Source organism: Eschrichtius robustus, chromosome 19, assembly GCF_028021215.1.
Source record: "Eschrichtius robustus isolate mEscRob2 chromosome 19, mEscRob2.pri, whole genome shotgun sequence".
NCBI classification, from domain to species: Eukaryota; Metazoa; Chordata; class Mammalia; order Artiodactyla; family Eschrichtiidae; genus Eschrichtius; species Eschrichtius robustus.
This window is the reverse complement of record NC_090842.1, coordinates 13,017,391-13,038,566: the sequence shown is the minus strand read 5'-3', so window position 1 is coordinate 13,038,566 and position 21,176 is coordinate 13,017,391. Positions and strand designations below refer to the sequence as shown.

General features: G+C 41.9%; 1 protein-coding gene across 2 annotated transcripts in view; it reads left to right on the top strand.

The window, feature by feature from the left end:
- ZFP1 (ZFP1 zinc finger protein) overlaps positions 1 to 4,389 on the top strand; it is a 48,960-nt gene extending 44,571 nt beyond the window's left edge. The window contains exon 5 of one of the 2 annotated variants that reach the window (XM_068528934.1): positions 3,726 to 4,389. The gene's annotated coding sequence lies outside the window, so the exon portion shown is untranslated. Of the gene's footprint in view, positions 1 to 3,385 lie in introns of both variants that reach the window. The other variant, XM_068528932.1, reaches the window with a different exon arrangement.
- Positions 4,390 to 21,176: the final 16,787 nt, after the last annotated feature.

Here is a 21,176-nt window from a genome sequence, read left to right as displayed (position 1 = left end):
CTAGTAAGTTTGCTGGAGGGTTTCAGGCCCTAACTCTGACCTTTGATTTAACTTGGAAGGATGTCCAGATAGTCATATCCAGCTTGCCAGGGACCAAACCAAACATTTTGGTATGGGTGGGGAGACAGTCCCAAATCAGGAGCCCTGCTGGAATTATAATTCCCAGGAGGGAACAGAAACCAGGAAGCAAATGATCCAACGTGTATTAGAAGGGATGAGAAAGTACATCAAAAAGCCAGTTAACTATGAAAAGGTTAAAGGGAGTGACCCAAGAAGGAAAAGAAAATCCAGCTCTCTTTCAGGGATATCTTGTGGAGCCTTTTAGAAAATTTACTAATATTGATCCATCTACTCCAGAGGGCCAATCCCTACTTGGACAACATTTTATCAGCCAGTCTGCCCCTGGCAAAAGCTCCAAAAGTTACAATTAGGCACACAAACCCTGATGCCCAACTCCTAGAGGTGGCCTTCGGTATTTAATAATTGAGACCAAGCTGAGGAGGAAGAGAGAACTCAATGTGAAAACAGGCAGACCAGGGCTTATGCTAAACCAATGGCCATAGCTGTCAGCCACGCCTTATGACCTCAGGACAACCCAAGGGGGCCAAGGAAATTTAACCATCCACCTGGAGACAAAACCAGCAAGGGGAAATGCTTCAAATGTAAGTCAACTGACCACTGGGCCCAAAAGTGCCAAAAAGAGCCCCTGGTCCATGCCCAGTCTGCAAACGAACAGGTCATTGGAAATGGGACTGTCCCCAGTTCCGAAGTGGAAGGGGGGCTCCCGCTCCCGAGATGGCCATGCTAGACGACTGAGGAGGCCCAGGGACTCTGGCGGCTCCCCTTCATGAGATGTCTATCTCTATCGAGTAGCCCCAGGTGGTCCTTGACATGGCAGGTAAGAAAATCAATTTTATAATTGATACAGGAGCCACTTACTCTGTCTTGATCTCTCATACTGGGCCGCTTTCCAAAAGTTGTACAGTGACTGGTGTCGATGGAAAGCCTCACACCTGTTATTTTACTGGGCCTCTCACTTGCCAATTTGAACAGCATTTAATTTCATATGTCTTTTAAGTTGTGCCTGAGTGTCCTACCCCACTAGTGGAAAGAGACTTTCTAGGCTCCCTTGGAGCCATATTACGATTAGGAGGTGCCGAGCAGCCCCTTTTCTTGACTCTAAGACAAATCAGCTGGAAGAACAAAGCCCTATTCCCAGCCATATTCTACACACAGTAAACCCTGCAGTTTGGGACAAAGGAATCCCTAAGAAGGCTATAAACGTCCAACCTGTAAAAATTAGCCTTAAGCCAGAAGTCACTTATCCTAACAAGAGACAGTATCCCATAAAGTTGAAGCAAAAAAGGGTTTGCAACCCCTCGTAGATAAATTCCTAAAGCGTGGCCTCTTAGTGCCCTGGTCTCTGTGCATTACCCCTATTTTGCCAGTTGTTAAGCCAAGTGGGGAATATCAAATGGTACAAGACCTTAGAGCAGTAAATGATGTAGGGATCCCTATACATCCCCTTATAGCTCATCCTTATATTAGTCCAGATTCCTGGAGATGCCAAATGGTTTACTGTCCTTGACCTCAAGGATGGATTCTTGTGCATCACAATTCATCCCTCATCTCAGTGTCTGTGCCTTTGAGTGGACTAACCCCCACTCAGGCCAAATGCAACAATATACCTGGACAGTATTGCCTCAGGGGTTTCAGGACAGCCAGCTTGTTTGCCCAGGCCCTAGGAAAGGGACTAAGGGAAATACACCTAAAAGAAGGGGCTATCCTACAGTATGTAGATGACATATTAATATGTAGCTCCACCATGGAGGCCTCAGATCAGAATACCACTGAAGTCCTTAATTTCCTTGGGGCCCGGGGCTACAGGATCTCCCAGAAAAAAAGCACAAATCTCAAAGCAACAAGTTAAATATCTGGGATATATTATAAACCCTGGAAGTAGACAGTTATCTCCAGATAGAAAATAAGCTATATTAGGCCTCAGTGCCCCAAAGACCAAAAAAAAAAAAAAAGGACAACAAAAACTTCGTACTTTCTTCGGCATGGCAGGATTTTGCAGAATTTGAATTCCAGGATTCTGACTAATGGCTAAGCCTCTGTATGAAGCCACGAAAGGCCCAGATACAGAAGCATTACTTTGGACTGGGGAACAAGAAAAGGCTTTTAATAATATCAAACAGGCCCTCACCAGAGCTCCTGTTCTAGGTCTCCCCAGTTTAAAAAAGCCATTTATCTTGTACAGAGCTGAAAATCAGGGGACAGCTCTGGGGGTCCTTGTACAAAAGCTAGGAGAAGTTCCTCAGCCTATAGGCTATTTTTCCAAACTTTTTCCAGATTTTTCCAAATCTAGAAAATCTGTTTTCTAGATTCCATGGCCCGAGGCTGGCCTGGCTGCCTCCAGGTGGTAACTGCCACTGCTTTATCAGTGGAAGAAGCTGACAAGCTTACCTTTGGACAGCCACTGGAAGTCCAGACCCCTCATCAAGGACAAGGGATTCTGGAGATTAAAGGCCACAATTGGTTAACTGGAGGCTGCCTTACTAAGTACTGGGCTTTACTCCTTGACTCCCCAGAGGTAACCTCAAAACGTGCCACATCCTTAACCTGGCTACACTGATGCCCACTGAAAGCCCAAAGCTAACACATTCCTGCCTGGAAAACTGTGACCAGGTTTATGCCTGTAGGCCTGATTTAACAGACCAGGCCGTAGAAAACCCTGAGGGAGAATGGTTTACTAATGGCAGTAGTTTTGTTAAAGACGGAGTCAGGAGGGCAGATTATGCTATTGTGAGCGCTCATACTGTTATAGAAGCAAAACCTTTGCTACCTAACAAGCCCAGAGGGCTGAGCTAATAGCCCTAACTTGAGCCTTAAAGTTAGGGGAAAAAAAAGTATAAATATATACACAGGCTCAAAATATGCCTGCCTTGTTTTACATGCCCATGGTATCTGGAAAGAAAGAGGACTTCTAAATGCAAAAAATCCCCCTGTAAAATACAGGGCTGAGATTTTACATCTCACAGAAACGGTTCAAAAACCAAAACAAGTCTAGATTCCCTGGCCAAGGTGGTACTTGACAAAAAATTGACCCTCGATTATCTATTGGCAGAACAAGGATTGGTATGTGCAATTGCCAGTACTTCTTGTTGCACATACATCAACACTTCTTCCCAGGTAGAAACCAACACTGAGAAAATTCGACAAGCCACCTGGCTTCAGTGGACAGTTAACCACCAATCCTTGCTATTCAACATGGGCGGGGAAATTGAAAACTGGTTCTCTAGTTTGTTCTCTTCGATCCCACAGGGTATAAAAAACTTTCTGGCAGGAGGTTTTCATTTTCTCATAACCCTTTTCTTTTCAGTCATGCTGATTTATGCTGTATTTCGCCTGGCGCTCCGTTGTCTTCCCTGCTGTTGTAAACCTGTGACTAAGACTTTTCAGTCCAAGAAGGAGACCTGGGACCAATAGGTCCAGACCTTCCATTCTAAAAATAGAGAATCATGTTAAACTTTAACCCTGAGATTAACAAAAATATACACCCAAGCAGAGTGGCTTCTTGGCAGGGGTGACATCACCTCCCCTGTCTGGTCAACAGTTAAGGAAGCCCTCCCAAAGTTACCCTGGTTCCTTCCCTTTCTAGGCCCTTTAATGGCTATTGTTGTTCTTCTCCTTTTTAGCCCTTGTTTAACCTTTTGGCTAAGTTTGTGTCTTCTAGGCTCCAAAAGTTTGAAGTAAGGCTTGTGATGATTCAAGAAATTCAACCCATTCCAGCGGAGAGTGGCCCAGGTCCCTACAGGTCCTTGGAAGAGTCAGCAAGGGACTTCTACACCTCTAGGGTAAGCTAGGGTCTGCGGCCCCTGTCCAGCAGGAAGAAGCTTCAGAAGAAGAGATCTTCGGCCCCTTACCCCTTAAGAGTAAGGGTGTAGAGTCTCTCGGGGGGAATGAGACAGGCTGGGACCTGGGACTTTTTGCTGCAGTGCTTACACCTGGACAAACATCTCCTTGAGCAACAAAATACGAAGAAACTATAAGGGACTAAAAATAACTGCATGCATGTGCAGTTGGGGGCAAATTATGGACAAAAGATACAAAAAGACAAAAAAAAAAAAAAAAACCTGACTGCCACTTCTGAAGAGCTGGGAGCAAAAAAACAGGGTGTTGGGAGCAAAAGCAGAGTACTGCGCATTCCCCCGGCACTCAACACCACCAAAGTGGGGGGCAAAACACCTAAGCCACCCCTCCAGCCTGACCCCTGGACACACCCCTACCTTCACCCCACATAGAACCAGCTCACCCCAAATCGAGGAGTGAGCAAGGGAACCTGTCACTAGTTTTCGCTGCCCCCTGCTGCAGCAGGGGCCCCAATAAAGCCTTGCCTGAATTTCTTGTCTGGCCTCTAGTCAATTTCTATTGATTAGGGAAGGCTAAGAACCCTGGTTGGTATCAGTAATAACAACAGCACTGCTGTTAGTGATGATGGTACAAAGGTATTTCCTTGCTTATTCTGCTCTTGAAAGCATACTATTTGCTTCATATGCGTTAGCTCGTTCAATAGCCAAATAACCCATGAGACAAGTTGTTTATTCTTGTTTATAAAGGAAACTGAGGTTCAGAGAGGCTAAGGAATTTGCTCACGGTACATGACGTGATACAACACTAAGACTATGAAAAGTTCAGGTATATTGTAATCTAGAGCGACCACTGAAAAAAGTATGGAAAGAAGTATATCTAAAAAGCTAATAGATAAATTAAAATGGAACTCTTAAGAACATTTTTAACCCAAAAAGAAGGCAAGAAAGAAGAAAGGAACAAAAAGGGGGGAGGGACAAACAAAACAAGTAGTATGATGGTAGACCTAAAGTTCAGTCATATTAATGAAAGGCAGAAATTGTCTAATGGATAAAAAAAAAAAGCAAGGCCAAACTATATGTTCTGTAAGAATCATGCTTTTAATGTAAAGACAGATGGATATGTAAGTGGATGGAAAAAATATTTCATAACTGGTAAACATAAGAAGCTTGGAGAGTAATATTACTATCAGATAAAACAGACTTCAGGACAGAGTATTACTAAAGAGTAATCATAATGGGGTTAATTTGGGGAGACAAACATGTATGTGCCTAGTAACAGAGCTTCCAAATAGATAAAGCAAAAATGGACACATTTAAAGAAAGACAAGACAAACCCACAAGCATAGTTGAAGATTTTAACATCTTCTCTCAGCACTTGATAGAACTAGACAAAAATTCAATCAAGATATATAAAATATGAACACCACTATTAACCACCTTGATCTGACGTTGATAGACTATTTCACCAGGACTTCCCTGGTAGTCCAGTGGTTAAGACTCCACACTCCCACTGTACGGGATACAGGTTTGATCCCTGGTTAGGGAACTAAGATCCTACATGGCACATAGCGCAGCCAAAAAAAAAAAAAATTTTTTTTTCCACTAATAGCTGTGGAATATACATTCTTTTCAAATGCACATAGCACATTCAAAAGAATAGATATATGCTGGGCCATACAAGTCTTGTTTAGAAGGATTGAAATCGTACAGAGTGTTCCCTGACCACAACAGGATCAAATTAGAAATCGGTAACAAGATAACTGTAGTATAAGCACCTGACTGTTGAATTTTTTTAAATTGTAATGCAGGTGCCTGGCTTAAGCTTTTGACCACTGAGGCATCCATCTAAAAGACAGGTATCCCAAATAACAGGAGACCCTACCTGTGACCACTGAGTCGGTGGGTCATGCCTGGACTATGTGTCCTGACCCAGACAAGTGAAATAGCACCAACGGCACCATGAAAGGGGTAATACGGTGGAGGCGTCGGGTCTCTGTGTCACCACTTGACTCTGCTATGGCTCTTCCTCCCCTTACCCAATGGGATATATCATGGGTCCAATCCCTGGTGAAATGTTGCTAAAAAATTAATAGACCAATATGAACGTCCTAAACATCTGGTGCCAGCTTCTCCTAAGAACCCTGCAGAGGTGCACCAGCTCCTTGATAAACTCAGAACCTCCAACGAAGCGTCCTGTGCTGCCGCACACCAGCATGCCAGGCTCTTATGTTCCACTCCGGAGGCCAAGGAGGTGTTCCCAAAGACCCTGTGAGTACTGTGCTAGTGGAAGCAGACCCCAGCCCCAGCGAGGTCAGCTGGGGCACCCTGGAGAGGAGAGCAGCCGCTTACAAAGAGGGCTCACAGGGACGTCATCCACAAACATCCAGTAACAACGCATAAGATTAAGGTAACAGGAGAGAATCACAAAGTAGAAACATCAGAACCTATACCTTAACTGAAATTCAAACCTTCCTGAAAGATTCTGGGAGACAGGATCAAGATGGCAGAGGAGTAGGACAGGAAGCTCACCTTCTCCCACAGAAACATTAAAAATGCATCTACAAGTGGCACAGTTCACACAGAACATCTACTGAACACCAACAGAAGACCTCAGACTTCCAAAAGGGCAAGAAAACCTCCACATGACCAGACAAAAGGAAAAAGAAGGAGTTGGGATGGGGCCAGTGCCCAAGGGAGGGAGCTGTGAAGGAGGAAAGGTTCCCACCTCCTGGGAAGCCTCCTCACCACAGGGAGATCAGCCTGGATGGAGGGGGAGCTTTGGAGCCTAGAAGGAGAGTGCAGCAACTGGTTTGCAGAAGGGAAAATGGAGAATAACCTGCACAGAAGGTCAGCACCACTGCCCTGCGCTCCCCACCCTGAGACCCCCGTCTGTTGGTGCAAGTGGGGGCTGGGTGCTGATGTTCAGGCTTCAGAGGTCAAACCCAGGGAGACGACCAGGGTTGGCTGCCCAGGGACAGCCTGAAGAGGCTGGACTGTGGCAACTGAGGGTGTACTCAGAAGAAACCTGGGCCCACCAGGGAGGCAAGGTACCATTACTGGGGGGCACATGAGGAGAGGGGCAGGACCACCATAAGCGCTTCTTTCCTGTGAGCCCTCCCACACAACAGGACACTGCCTACAGGAGTTTCGGGGGTGAGTGCAAGTTGATGCCACCATCGTGGACTGCAGAGGTGGGCACAGGCCACTGCTACAAGACCCATGAACAGGTACCAAGCACTGCCCCTGCTGTGCCCAGAGTGTGCAGAGAGCAGCTGCACATACAAGACACGTGAGCAGGCACCAAGGCCTGCCCCCACCATCCTGGGAGTGCGCAAGGGCCGCTGCACCTGAACACCCCATATCAAGAAGATAACAGCCAGCACACACTGAGGAAAGAGACAGCAAGCATCCGAACTAAAAGCAGCCCCTCGATTTCAGAAAAGATGGCAGAGTAGAAGGACTTGAGCTCACCTCCCCTCACAAAAACACTCAAATCACAACTAACTGCTGAACAACCATCTACAAAAAAGACTGGAACCTACCAAAAAAAATATTTTACATTCAAAGACAAAGAGGAAGCCACAACGAGACAGTAGGAGGGGAACTTTAGCAATGTAATCAAATCCCACACCCGCAGGGAGGGTGACCCACAAACTGGAAAATACTTATATCACAGAGGTTCTCCCACAAGAGTGAGAGTTCTGAGATCCACAGCAGGCTCCCCAGCCTAAGGTCTGGCATCAGGAGGAGTAACCCCCAGACCATTTGGCTTCAAAGGCCAGCAGGGCTTGAGTGTAGGAGCTCCACAGGACTTGGGGAAACAGAGACTCCACTCTTGGAGGGAGCACACAAGCTTACACATACACTGGAATCCAGCATAAATCAGTAACTCCATAGAAGCCTGGGCTGGACCTACCTATGAGTCTTGGAGGGTCTCCTGGGGAGGGGAAGGTTGGCTGTGGCTCACAGCGGGGGCAAGGACACTGGTGGCAGAGAGGCCCCAGAGAAAACTGATTGGCGTGAGCTCTTCCAGAGGTCACCATTTTTGCATCAAGACTTGGCCCTACCCAACAGCCTACAGGCTCCAGTGCTGGAACACCTCTGGCCAAATAACTAGCAGGATAGGAACACAGCCCCACCCATCAGCAGACAGGCTGCCTAAAGCTGTTCTGAGCTCACATCCACCTCTAAACACACCTCTTGACATGGCCCTGCACATGAGATGGACAAGACCCAGTCCACCCACCAGTGAGCAGGCACCAGTACCTCCCACCAGGAAGCCTGCACAAGCCTCAGGACCAACCTCACCCACCAGGGGGCAGACTCAAGAAATAAGAGGAGCTACAATCCTGCAGCCAGAGGAAAGGAGACCACAAACACAGAAAGTTAGACAAAATGAGACTGCAGACAAATATATTCCAGACAAAGGAACAAGATAAAAACCCACAAGAGCAACTAAATGAAGTGGACATAGGCAACTTACCTGAAAAATAATTTAGAGTAATGATAGTAAAGATGATCCAAGATCTGGGAAAAAGAATGGAGGCACAAGAAATGTTTAACAAAGAGCTAGAAGATTTAAGGAACACACAAACAGAAATGAACAGTACAATAACTGGAATGAAAACTACACTAGAAGGAATCACTAGCAGAATAATTGAGGCAGAAGAATGAATAAGTGAGCTGGAAGACAGAATGGTGGAAATCACTGCCATGGAACAGAATAAAGAAAAAAGAATGAAAAGAAATGAAGACAGCCTAAGAGACCTCTGGGACAACATTAAACACAACAACATTCGCATTATAGGGGTCCCAGAAGGAGAAGAGAGAGAGAAAGGACCCGAGAAAATATTTGAAAAGATTATAGTCGAAAACTTCCCTAACATAGGAAAGGAAATAGCCACCCAAGTACAGGAAGCGCAGAGGGGCCCATACAGGATAAACCCAAGGAGAAACACGCCAAGACACATAGTAATCAAACTGGCAAAAATTAAAGACAAAGAAAAATTATTGAAAGCAGCAAGGGAAAAACGACAAATAACATACAAGGGAACTCCCATAAGGTTAAGAGCTGATTTCTCAGCAGAAACTCTACAAGCCAGAAGGGAGTGGCATGATATGCTTAAAGTGATGAAAGGGAAGAAACTACAACCAAGATTACTCTACCTGGCAAGGATCTCATTCAGATTCGATGGAGAAATCAAAAGCTTTACAGACAAGCAAAAGCTAAGAGAATTCAGCACCACCAAAGCAGCTCGACAACAAATGCTAAAGGAACTTCTCTAAGTGGTAAACACAAGAGAAGAAAAGGACCTACAAAAACAAAACAATTAAGAAAATGGTCATAGGAACATACATATCAATAATTACCTTCAACGTGAATGGATTAAGTGCTACAACCAAAAGACACAGGCTTGCTGAATGGATACAAAAACAAGACCCGTCTATACGCTGTCTACAAAAGACCCACTTCAGACTTAGGGACACATACAGACTGAAAGTGAGGGGATGGAAAAAGATGTTCCATGCAAATGGAAATCAAAAGAAAGCTGGAGGAGCAATATTCATATCAGATAAAATAGACTTTAAAATAAAGAATGTTACAAGAGACAAGGAAGGACACTACATAATGATCAAGGGATCAATCCAAGAAGAAGATATAACAATTATAAATATATATGCACCCAACATAGGAACACCTCAATACATAAGGCAACTACTAACAGCTATAAAAGAGGAAATAAACAGTAACACAATAATAGTGGGGGACTTTAACACCTCATTTACACCAATGGACAGATCATCCAAAATGAAAATAAATAAGGAAACAGAAGCTTTAAATGACACAATAGACCAGATAGATTTTATTGATATTTATAGGACATTCCATCCAGAACCAGCACATTACACTTTCTTCTCAGGTGCACATGGAACATTCTCCAGGATAGAGCACATCTTGGGTCACAAATCAAGCCACAGTAAATTTAAGAAAACTGAAATCATATCAAGTATCTTTTCTGACCACACCGCTATGAGATTAGAAATGAATTACAGGGAAAAAAACGTAAAAAACACAAACACATGGAGGCTAAACAATACGTTACTAAATAACCAAGAGATCACTGAAGAAATCAAAGAGGAAATCAAAAAATACCTAGAGACAAATGACAATGAAAACACGACGATCCCAAACCTATGGGATGCAGCAAAAGCAGTTCTAAGAGGGAAGTTTATAACTATACAAGCCTACCTCAAGAAACAAGAAAAATCTCAAACAATCTAACCTTACACCTACAGGAACTAGAGAAAGAAGAACAAACAAAACTCAAAGTTAGCAGAAGGAAAGAAATCATAAAGATCAAAGCAGAAATAAATGAAATAGAAACAAACAATAGCAAGGGTCAATAAAACTAAAAGCTGGTTCTTTGAGAAGATAAACAAAATTGATAAAGCATTAGCCAGACTCATCAAGAAAGAGGGAGAGGACTCAAATCAATAAAATTAGAAATGAAAAAGGAGAAGTTACAACAGACACTGCAGAAATACAAAGCATCCTAAGAGACTACTACAAGCAGCTCTATGCCAATAAAATGGACAATCTGGAAGAAATGGACAAACTCTTAGAAAGGTATAATCTTCCAAGACTGAACGAGGAAGAAATAGAAAATATGAACAAACCAATCACAAGTCATGAAATTGAAACTGTAATTAAAAATCTTCCAACAAACAAAAGTCCAGGACCAGATGGCTTCACAGGTGAATTCTATCAAACATTTAGAGAAGAGCTAACACCCACCCTTCTCAAACTCTTCCAAAAAATTGCAGAGGAAGGAACACTCCCAAACTCATTCTATGAGGTCACCATCACCCCGATACCAAAACCAGACAAAGATATGACAAAAAAAGAAAATTACATACCAATATCACTTATGAATATAGATGCAAAAATCCTCAACAAAATACTAGCAAACAGAATCCAACAACACTTTAAAAGGATCATACACCATGATCAAGTGGGATTCATCCCAGGGATGCAGGGATTCTTCAATATATGTAAATCAATCAATCTGATAAACCATATTAACAAATTGAAGAATAAAACCATGTGATCATCTCAATAGATGCAGAAAAAGCTTTTGACAAAATTCAACACCCATTTATGATAAAAACTCTCTAGAAAGTGGACATAGAGGGAACCTACCTCAACATAATAAAGGCCAGATATGACAAACCCACATCAAACATCATTCTCAATAGTGAAAAACTGAAAGCATTTCCACTAAGATCAGGAACAAAACAAGGATGTCCACTCTCATCACTATCATTCAACATAGTTTTGGAAGTCCTAGCCACAGCAATCAGAGATGAAAAAGAAATAAAAGGAATACAAATTGGAAAAGAAGACGTAAAACTGTCACTGTTTGCAGATGACATGATACTATACATAGAAAATTCTAAAGATGCTACCAGAAAACTACTAGAGCGCATCAATGAATCTGATAAAGTTGCAGGATACAAAATGAATACACAGAAATTTGTTGCATTCCAATACATCACCAACAAAAGATCAGAAAAATTAAGGAAACAATTCCATTTACCATCTCATCAAATAGAATAAAATACCTAGGAATAAACCTATCTAAGGAGGCAAAAGACCTGTACTCTGAAAACTATAAGATGCTAATGAAAGAAATCAAAGATGACAGATACAGATGGAGACATATAACTTGTTCTTGGGTTAGAAGAATCAATATTGTCAAATTGACTATATTACACAAAGCAATCTACAGATTCAATGCAGTCCCTATCAAATTACCAATGGCATTTTTTACAGAATTAGAACAGAAAATTTTACAATTTGTATGGAAACACAAAAGACCCTGAATAGCCAAAGCAATCTTGAGAAAGAAAAACTGAGCTGGAGGAATGAGGCTCCCTGACTTGAGACATTACTGCAAAGCTACAGTAATCAAACCAGTATGGTACTGGCACAAAAACAGAAATATAAATCAATGGAACAGGATAGGAACTCCAGAGATAAACCCATGCACCTATGGTCAACTAATCTATGACAAAGGAGGCAAGAATATACAATAGACAAAATACAGGCTCTTCAATAAGTGGCGCTGGGAAAGCTGGACAGCTACATGTAAAAGAATGAAATTAGGACACTCCCTAACACCATACACAAAAACAAACTCAAAATTGATTAAAGACCTAAATGTAAGGCCAGATACTATGAAACACTTATAGGAAAACATAGGCAGAACACTCTCTGACATAAATCACAGCAATACTTTTTTTGATCCACCTCCTAGAGGAATGAAAATAAAAACAACAATAAACAAATGGGACCTAATTAAACTTAAAACTTTTGCACAGGGATTTCCCTGGTGGTCCAGTGGCTAAGACTGTGCACTCCCACTGCAGGGGGCCTGGGTTCAATCCCTGGTCAGGGAACTAGATCCTACATGCCCCAACTAAGAATTTGCATGCTGCAACTAAAGATGCCGCATGCCACAACTAAAGATCCTGCATGCCACAACTAAAAAGATCCCACGTGCTGCAACTAAAAAGATCCTGCATGCCGCAACTAAAATATCCCACAGGCAGCAACAAAGATCCTGTGTGCTACAACTAAGAGCCAGAGCAGCCAAATTAATTTTTTAAAAAAATTATTTATTTTAAAAAAACAACAACTTTTGCACAGCAAAGGAAACCATAAACAAAACAAAAAGACAACCCACAGAATGGGAGAAAATATTTGCAAATGAAGCAACCAACAAGGGATTAATCTCCAAAATATATAAACAGCTCATGCAGCTCAACATCAAAAAAACAAACACAATCAAAAAATGGGTGAAAGATCTAAATAGATATTTCTCCAAAGAAGACATACAGATGGTCAAAAAGCAGATGAAAAGATGCTCAACATCACTAATTATCAGAGAAATGCAAATCAAAACTACAATGACATATCACCTCACACCAGTCAGGATGGCCATCATCAAAAAATCTACAAACAATAAATGCTAGAGAAGGTGTGGAAACAGGGAACCATCCTACACTGTTGGTGGGAATGTAAATTGGTACAACCATGTGGATAACAGTATGGAGGTTCCTTAAAAAACTAAATATGATCCAGCAATCCCACTCCTGGGCATTGACAGATGAATGGATAAAGAAGATGTGGTATACATATATACAACGGAACATTACCCAGCCATTAAAAAGAATGAAGTAATGCCATTTGCAGCAACATGGATGGACCTAGAAATTATCATACAGGGACTTCCCTGGTGGTCCAGTGGGTAAGACTCTGTGCTCCCAATGCAGGAGGCCCAGGTTCGATCCCTGGTCAAGGAACTAGGTTCCACATGCATGCTGCTACTAAGAAGTCTGCATGCCACAACTAAGAAGACCACATGCCACAACAAAGATCCTGTGTGCCACAACTAAGACCCAGTGCAGCCAAAATAAATACATACATATATACATACATAAATAAATTTTTAAAAAATTATCATACTAAGTAACCCAAATAGAGAAAGATAAATATCATATGAGAGACCTTCAAGATGGCGGAAGAGTAAGATGTGGAGATCACCTTCCTCCCCACAAATACATCAGAAATACATCTACATGTGGAACAACTCCACAGAACACCTACTGACTGCTGGCAGAAGACCTCAGACCTCCCAAAAGGCAAGAAACTTCCCACGTACCTGGGTAGGACAAAAGAAAAAAGAAAAAACAGAGACGAAAGAATAGGGATGGTACCTGCACCAGTGGGAGGGAGCTGTGAAGGAGGAAAAGTTTCCACACACTAGGAAGCCCCTTCACTGGCAGAGACAGGGGGTGGTGGGGGGGGGGGGGGGGAAGCTTCAGAGCCACGGAGGAGAGCGCAGCCACAGGGGTGCAGAGGGCAAAGCGGAGAGATTCCCGCACAGAGGATCGGTGCTGACCAGCACTCACCAGCCCGAGAGGCTTGTCTGCTCACCCGCCGGGGCGGGCGGGGGCTGGGAGCTGAGGCTCGAGCTTCGGAGGTCGGATCCCAGGGAGAGGACTGGGGTTGGCTGCGTGAACACAGCCTGAAGGGGGCTAGTGCGCCACAGCTGTCCGGGAGGGAGTCCGGGAAAAGGTCTGGAGCTGCCGAAGAGGCAAGAGACTTTTTCTTGCCGCTTTGTTTCCTGGTGCACGAGGAGAGGAGATAAACAGCGCCGCTTAAAGGAGCTCCAGAGACGGGCGTGAGCTGTGGCTATCAGCGTGGACCCCAGAGACGGGCATGGGACACTAAGGCTGCTGCTGCCGCCACCAAGAAGCCTCTGTGCAAGCACAGGTCACTCTCCACACCGCCCCTCCCAGGAGCCTGTGCAGCCCGCCACTGTCAGGGTCCCGTGATCCAGGGACAACTTCCCCGGGAGAACGCACGGCACGCCTCAGGCTGGTGCAATGTCATACTGGGCTCTGCTGCCACAGGCTCACTCTGCATCGTACCCCTCCCTCCCCCTGGCCTGAGTGAGCCAGAGCCCCCTAATCAGCTGCTCCTTTAACCCCGTCTTGTCTGAGCAAAGAACAGACGTCCTCAGGCGACCTACAAGCAGAGGCGGGGCTCAATCCAAAGCTGAACCCCAGGAGCTGTGCAAACAAAGAAAAGAAAGGGAAATCTCTCCCAGCAGCCTCAGGAGCAGCAGATTAAATCTCCACAATCAACCTGACGTACCCCGCATCTGTGGAATACCTGAACAGACAATGAATCATCCCGAAATTGAGATGATGGATTTTGGGAGCAATGATATATATATATTTTTTTCTTTTTCTCTTTTTGTGAGTGTGTATGTGTATGCTTCTTTGTGTGATTCTGTCTGTATAGCTTCACTTTTACCAACTGTCCTAGGGTTCTGTCTGTCCGTTCTTTTTTTTTTTTTTTTAGTATACTTTTTAATGCTTGTTATCGTTAGTGGATATGTTTTCTGGTTTGGTTGCTCTCTTCTTTCTTTCTTTCTTTTTATTTTTTCTTAAAATTTTTATTACCTTTTAATTTTAATTTTTAATAATTATTTTTTATTTTTTACTTTAATAACTTTATTTTATTCTTTCTTTCTTTCTCTCTTTCTTCCTTCCTTCCTTCCTTCCTTTCTTTCTTTCTTTCTCCCTTTCTCCCTTTCTCTCTTTTCTCCCTTTTCTTCTGACCCGTGTGGATGACAGGCTCTTGGTGCTCCAGCCAGGCGTCAGGGCTGTGCCGCTGAGGTGGGAGAGCCAAATTCAGGACAATGGTCCACCAGAGACCTCCCAGCTCCACATAATATCAAACAGTGAAAGCTCTCCCAGAGATCTCCATCTCAACGCTAGACCCAGCTCCACTCAACGACCAGCAAGCTACAGTGCTGGACACCCTATGCCAGAAAACTAGCAAGACAGGAACACAACCCCACCGATTAGCAGACAGGCTGCCTAAAATCACAATAAGGTCACAGACACCCCAAAACACACCACCGGACGTGGACCTGCCCACCAGAAAGACAAGATCCAGCCTCATCCACCAGAACACAGGCACTAGTCCCCTCCACCAGGAAGCCTACACAACTCACTGAACCAACCTTAGCCACTGGGGGCAGACACCAAAAACAACAGGAACTACGAACCTGCAGCCTGTGAAAAGGAGACCCCAAACACAGTAAGTTAAACAAAATGAGAAGACAGAGAAACACACAGAAGATGAAGGAGCAAGGTAAAAACCCACCAGACCAAACAAATGAAGAGGAAATAGGCAGTCTACCTGAAAAAGAATTCAGAGTAATGATAGTAAAGATGATCCAAAATCTTGGAAATAGAATAGAGAAAATACAAGAAACGTTTAACAAGTACCTAGAAGAACTAAAGACGAAACAAACAATGATGAACAACACAATAAATGAAATTTAAAATTCTCTAGAAGGAATCAATATCAGAATAACAGGCAGAAGAACGGATAAGTGACCTGGAAGATAAAATAGTGGAAATAACTACTGCAGAGCAGAATAAAGAAAAAAGAATGAAAAGAATTGAGGACAGTCTCAGAGACCTCTGGAACAACATTAAATGCACCAACATTCGAATTATAGGGGTCCCAGAAGAAGAAGAGAAAAAGAAAGGGACTGAGAAAATATTTGAAGAGATTAGAGTTGAAAATTTCCCTAATATGGGAAAGGAAATAGTTAATCAAGTCCAGGAAGCACAGAGAGTCCCATACAGGATAAATCCAAGGAGAAACACGCCAAGACATATATTAATCAAGCTATCAAAAATTAAATACAAAGAAAAAATATTAAAAGCAGCAAGGGAAAAACAAAAAATAACATATAAGGGAATCCCCATAAGGTTAACAGCTGATCTTTCAGCAGAAACTCTGCAAGCCAGAAGGCAGTGGCAGGACATATTTAAAGTGATGAAAGGGAAAAACCTAGAAACCAAGATTACTCTACCCAGCAAGGATCTCATTCAGATTCGATGGAGAAGTCAAAAGCTTTTCAGACAAACAAAAGCTAAGAGAATTCAGCACCACCAAACCAGCTTTACAACAAATGCTAAAGGAACTTCTCTAGGCAGGAAACACAAGAGAAGGAAAAGACCTACAATAACAAACCCAAAACAATTAAGAAAATGGTAATAGGAACATACATATCGATAATTACCTTAAATGTAAATGGATTAAATGCTCCCACCAAAAGACACAGACTGGCTGAATGGATACGAAAACAAGACCCATATATATGCTATCTACAAGAGACCCACTTCAGACCTAGGGACACATACAGATTGAAAGTGAGGGGATGGAAAAAGATATTCCGTGCAAATGGAAATCAAAAGAAAGCTGGAGTAGCAATTCTCATATCAGACAAAATAGACTTTAAAATAAAGACTATTACAAGAGAAAAAGAAGGACACTATATAATGATCAAGGGATCGATCCAAGAAGAAGATATAACAATTGTAAATATTTATGCACTCAACATAGGAGCACCTCAATACATAAGGCAAATGCTAACAGCCATAAAAGGGGAAATCGACAGTAACACAATCATAGTTGGGGACTTTAACACCCCACTTTCACGAATGGACAGATCAATCCAAAATGAAAATAAATAAGGAAATATAAGCTTTAAATGATACATTAAACAAGATGGACTTAATTGATATTTATAGAACATTCCATCCAAAAACAACAGAATACAATTTCTTCTCAAGTGCTCATGGAACATTCTCCAGGATAGATCATATCTTGGGTCACAAATCAAGCCTTGATAAATTTAAGAAAATTATAATCATGTCAAGTATCTTTTCCGACCACAACACTGTGAGACTAGATATCAATTACAGGGAAAAATCTGTAAAAAATACAAACACATGGAGGCTAAACAATACATTACTTAATAACCAAGAGATCACTGAAGAAATCAAAGAGGAAATCAAAAAATACCTAGAAACAAATGACAGTGAAAACACGATGACCCAAAACCTATCAGATGCAGCAAAAGCAGTTCTAAGAGGGAAGTTTATAGCAACACAGTTCTACCTTAAGGAACAAGAAACATCTAACCTTACACTTAAAGCAATTAGAAGAACAAAAAAACCCCAAAGTTAGCAGAAGGAAAGAAATCATAAAGATCAGATCAGAAATAAAAGAAAAAGAAAGGAGGGAAACAATAACAAAGATCAATAAAACTAAAAGCTGGTTCTTTGAGAAGATAAACAAAATTGATAAACCATTAGCCAGACTCATCAAGAGAAAAAGGGAGAAGACTCAAATCAATAGAATTAAAAATGAAAAAGGGGGAGTAACAACTGACACTGCAGAAATACAAAGGATCCTGAGAGATTACTACAAGCAACTATATGCCAATAAAGTGGACAACCTGGAAGAAATGGACAAATTCTTAGAAAAGCACAACCTTCCAACACTGAAACAGGAAGAAACAGAAAATATAAATAGACCAATCACAAGCATTGAAATTGAGGCTGTGATTAAAAATCTTCCAACAAACAAAAGCCCAGCACCAGATGGCTTCACAGGCGAATACTATTAAACATTTAGAGAAGAGCTAACACCTATCCTTCTCAAACTCTTCCAAAATATAGCAGAGGGAGGGACACTCCCAAACTCATTCTACGAGGCCACCATCACCCTGATACCAAAACCAGACAAAGACGTCACAAAGAAAGAAAACTATAGGCCAATATCACTGATGAACATAGATGCAAAAATCCTCAACAAAATATTAGCAAACAGAATCCAAGAGCACATTAAAAGGGTCATACACCATGATCAAGTGGGGTTTATCCTAGGAATACAAGGATTCTTCAATATATGCAAATCAATCAATGTGATACACCATATTAATAAATTGAAGAATAAAAACCATATGATCATCTCAATAGATGCAGAAAAAGCTTTTGACAAAATTCAACACCCATTTATGATAAAAAACCCTCCAGAAAGTAGGCATAGAGGGAACTTATCTCAACATAATAAAGGCCATATATGACAAACCCACAGCAAACATCGTTCTCAATGGTGAAAAACTGAAACCATTTCCACTAAGATCGGGAACAAGACAAGGTTGCCCACTCTCACCACTATTATTCAACATAGTTTTGGAAGTTTTAGCCACAGCAATCAGAGAAGAAAAAGAAATAAAAGGAATCCAAATCGGAAAAGAAGAAGTAAAGCTGTCACTGTTTGCAGATGACATGATACTATACACAGAGAATCCTAAAGATGCTACCAGAAAACTACCAGAGTTAATCAGTGAATTTGGTAAAGTAGCAGGATACAAAATTAATGCACAGAAATCTCTTGCATTCCTATACACTAATGATGAAAAATCTGAAAGAGAAATTAAGGAAACACCCACATTTACCATTGCAACAAAAAGAATAAAATACCTAAGAATAAACCTACCTAAGGAGACAAAAGACCTGTATGCAGAAAACTATAAGACACTGATGAAAGAAATTAAAGATGATACAAACAGATGGAGAGATATACCATGATCTTGGATTGGAAGAATCAACATTGTGAAAATGACTATACTACCCGAAGCAATCTACAGATTCAATGCAATCCCTATCAAACTACCAATGGCATTTTTCACAGAACTAGAACAAAAAATTTCACAATTTGTATGGAAACACAAAAGATCCCGAATAGCCAAAGCAATCTTGAGAAAGAAAAACGAGGCTGGAGGAATCAGGCTTCCCTACTTCAAACTGTACTACAGAGCTACAGTAATCAAGACAGTATGGCACTGGCACAAAAACAGAAATATAGATCAATGGATAGAAAGCCCAGAGATAAACCCACGCACATATGGTCACCTTATTTTTGATAAAGGAAGCAAGGATATACAATGGAGAAAAGACAGCCTCTTCAATAAGTGGTGCTGGGAAAACTGGACAGCTACATGTAAAAGAATGAAATTAGAACACTCCCTAACACCATACTCAAAAATAAACTCAAAATGGATTAAAGACCTAAATGTAAGGCCAGACACTATCAAACTCTTAGAGGAAAACATAGGCAGAACACTCTGTGACATAAATCACAGCAAGATCCTTTTTGACCCATCTCCTAGAGAAATGGAAATAAAAACAAAAATAAACAAATGGGACCTAATGAAACTTAAAAGCTTTTGTACAGCAAAGGAAACCAATAACAAGACGAAAACCTCAGAATGGGAGAAAATATTTGCAAACGAAGCAACTGACAAAGGATTAATCTCCGAAATATACAAGCAACTCATGCAGCTCAATATCAAAAAAACAAAAAACCCAATCCAAAAATGGGCAGGAGACCTAAACAGACATTTCTCCAAAGAAGATATACAGACTGCCAACAAACATGTGAAAGGATGCTCAACATCACTAATCATTAGAGAAATGCAAACCAAAACTATAATGAGGTTTCACCTCACACCGGTCAGAATGGCCATCATCAAAAAATCTACAAACAATAAATGCTGGAGAGGGTGTGAAGAAAAGGGAACACTCTTGCACTGTTGGTGGGAATGTAAATTGATACAGCCACTATGGAGAACAGTACGGAGGTTCCTTAAAAAACTAAAAACAGAACTACCATACGACCCAGCAATCCCAACACTGGGCATATACCCTGAGAAAACCATAATTCAAAAAGAATCATGTACCACAATGTTCACTGCAGCTCTATTTACAATAGCCAGGACATGGAAGCAACCTAAGTGTCCATCCACAGATGAATGGATAAAGAAGATGTGGCACATATATACAATGGAATATTACTCTGCCATAAAAAGAAATGAAATTGAGTTATCTGTAGTGAGGTGGATGGACCTAGAGTCTGTCATACAGAGTGAAGTAAGTCAGAAAGAGAAAAACAAATACTGTATGCTAACACATATATATGGAATCTAAAAAAAGAAAAAAAAAGGGTTATCAAGAACTTAGGGGGGGCTTCCCTGGTGGCGCAGTGGTTGAGAATCTGCCTGCCAATGCAGGGGATGCGGGTTCGAGCCCTGGTCTGGGAAGATCCCACATGCCGCGGAGCAACTAGGCCCGTGAGCCACAACTACTGAGCCTGCGCGTCTGGAGCCTGTGCTCCGCAACAAGAGAGGCCGCGACAGTGAGAGGCCCGCGCACCGCGATGAAGAGTGGCCCCCGCTTGCCGCAACTAGAGAAAGCCCTCGCACAGAAACGAAGACCCAACACAGCCATAAATAAATAAATAAATATTAAAAAAAAAAGAACTTAGGGGCAGGACAGGAATAAAGACGTAGACGTAGAGAATGGACTTGAAGACTGGGGAGGGGTAAGGGTAAGCTGGGACGAAGTGAGAGAGTGGCATGGACTTATATATACTACCAAATGTAAAACAGATAGCTAGTGGGAAGCAGTCGCATAGCACAGGGAGATCAGCTCAGTGCTTTGTGACCACCTAGAGGGGTGGGATAGAGAGGGTGGGAGGGAGACGCAAGAGGGAGGAGATATGGGGATATATGTATATCTGTATAGCTGATTCACTTTGTTATAAAGCAGAAACTAACACACTATTTTAAAGCAATTATACTCCAATAAAGATGTTAAAATATATATATATATATGATATCACTTATATGTGGAATCTAAAAAAAAAAAGAAAAAAATACAAATGAACTTATTTCCAAAACAGAGACGCACAGACATGGAAAACAATCTTATGGTTACCAAAGGGGAAAGGGAGGTGGGGTGGAGGGATAAATTAGGAGGTTGGGATTAACATATACACACTGCTCTATATAAAGCAGA